Source organism: Rutidosis leptorrhynchoides, chromosome 3 (genome assembly GCF_046630445.1).
Source record: "Rutidosis leptorrhynchoides isolate AG116_Rl617_1_P2 chromosome 3, CSIRO_AGI_Rlap_v1, whole genome shotgun sequence".
In the NCBI taxonomy this organism is placed as follows: Eukaryota; Viridiplantae; Streptophyta; class Magnoliopsida; order Asterales; family Asteraceae; genus Rutidosis; species Rutidosis leptorrhynchoides.
The window spans coordinates 167979542-167981820 of NC_092335.1; the positions used below are offsets into that span (position 1 = coordinate 167979542).

General features: G+C 33.2%; 1 non-coding gene across 1 annotated transcript; it reads left to right on the top strand.

Moving 5' to 3' along the window:
- The first annotated feature begins 570 nt into the window (after positions 1-570).
- Positions 571-677, top strand: LOC139903164 (small nucleolar RNA R71). Its single transcript, XR_011778006.1, has one exon. It is a non-coding gene; the product is annotated as a small nucleolar RNA R71 (small nucleolar RNA).
- The last annotated feature ends 1602 nt before the right edge of the window (positions 678-2279 follow it).

A 2279-nucleotide genomic window follows, 5' to 3' on the forward strand; every position in this document is an offset into this window, starting at 1 on the left:
TCGGGTTGTGGTGGTTTGTTTTGAAAATTAGGTCTTTGCTGGTTGTAAGTATTATTGGATATTTGTTGATTGCTAGGACCTTGTTGGTTGTTGTATGGAATATTTCGGTTATAATTCTGATTTTGATTGTAAATCGGTCTTGGCGGTTGATAATTATTCTGATAATTATTTCCAGGCCTTTGGTTTAGATATGAAACATTCTCTCTTTATTCCATTGTTAATTCAATACTGAGACAATCTTTTATCAAATGTGGTCCTCCACACTGCTCACAACTAATTCGTATTGAGTGAATATCCTTAGTCATCTTTTCCATTCGTCTCTCGACAGCATCTATCTTCGCGGAAATGGAATCTAAGTCATGGCTAGAATCGGCTCTAGATGCTTTAGATGATCTAACGATATCTTTTTCTTGGTGACACTCATGTGAGTGGGAAGCAGTGTTATCAATAATTTTGTAAGCATCAGTTTCGGTTTTCTTCATAATGGAACCACCAGTTGCTATATCGATGTCTTTTCTTGTAGTGATGTCGCATCCTTGGTAGAATATTTGTACTATTTGACAGGTGTCTAAACCATGTTGCGGACATCCTCTTAATAACTTTCCAAATCTTGTCCATGCCTCATATAGAGTTTCATTTGGTTTCTGTGTGAACGTAAAAATTTCTCCTTGAAGTCTTTCGGCTTTAGATGCCGGAAAGAATTGTTTAAGAAATTTTTCAACTAAAACGTCCCATGTATCAATCGCCCCTTCAGGTAACGATTCCAACCAATCTTTGGCTTCTCCCTTTAAAGTCCAGGGAAATAACATGAGATATATCTGTTCATCCTCCACTTCTCGGATTTTAAATAGAGTGCAGATCCTATTAAAGGTACGAAGATGTTCATTTGGATCTTCCTTCGGCGCACCACTAAATTGGCATTGATTAGTCACCATGTGTAGAATTTGTCCTTTGATTTCATAATCTGGCGCATTAATGTCTGGATGAGTAATTGCGTAACTTTGGCCAGTGCGTTTAGCTCTCATTCGGTCTTCCATACTTAAAGGTTCCAGATTCTCCATAATTGAATTTGTTGAATCGGAATCACTAGAGGATTTTAATTTAATGGTTCGTTCCTCAACAATCTCTGTTTGAATGATTGGTGGTTCCGGAGGAAAAATTAATGGTTCAGGATCTATGAATCGTCCCTGAATATTCTCCGGATTCTCAATTGTGAGGTCGTGTTCAAAAAATGGATTATCGGAAATTTGAACTGGAGTACTTGGTTGACTGGATGACGATTCTAAAGAAAAATCAACGACGGTAATATTTGCTAGATGTCTTGATCGAGTTACAGGTGGTGAACGTACAAAAGGTGGTGAACGTCTTGCTCGGTGCATTCACTGAATATCCTATTAGTTTTTAAAAGGAAAGAAAAAATTATATAAGTTATCCAATTAATAGACTTTTCTGATTTTGCCCACGTTTCGAATAGCCAAAAGATGCAGCAGAGGGGTAGGATTCGTTTGGTCTCAATATAATTGAGGACTGTTTGGCTCCAATAACCCGGTCCACATACAAATCCAACTATTACTACGAACCAGAAAATTTTGATGTCTATCAATTTAACCACTTAAAATAAATTTTCGTAATTTTAAGAAATTTAGATAAGAAGTAGAATAAAAATCTATGTCCTAAAACTAGATTGGCGAGAAATAAGAAAGAAAAAGAGCGCGTCGAAAAAGGTGGAAAAAGAAAAAAAAAAATTGAAAAAGGCGTCGAAAAATAAGAAATAATAAAAAAATGACTTATAGAACTTAAAAACACTCGACTAACCCAACCTTATTACTATCACTAACTTAAAATTATAATCGCAAATTGAGATTACTAATTGGAATGATAATTGATACATAGGTAAAAGGCGTCTAAAAATATTAAAGCTTACAAGTAAAACTATATCTCAAATGGCAATATCTTAAAAAGGTACTAAAACTTAAAAAGGCGTCGCAAAATTCTAAAGCACTTAAATCTTAGTCTAAAGAAAAAGCACTTAAGGGATTTTACGGCAGAGCCTAAAAATCTAGAAATAAAAATAACTATGGCAAAAACTATGTCTTAAAACTAAATACGAGCGAAAAATATAAAAGTTACGCTAAAACAATTAAAAAGGGACAAAATATAAAAATATACTAAAAGTTGTAAAAAGTACAATTTTTTATAAAAATATTATTTTTATATTATTTATTTTATAAAACTATTAATTTTACAACTTAATTAAACTAATTTAACTAAATATAAAA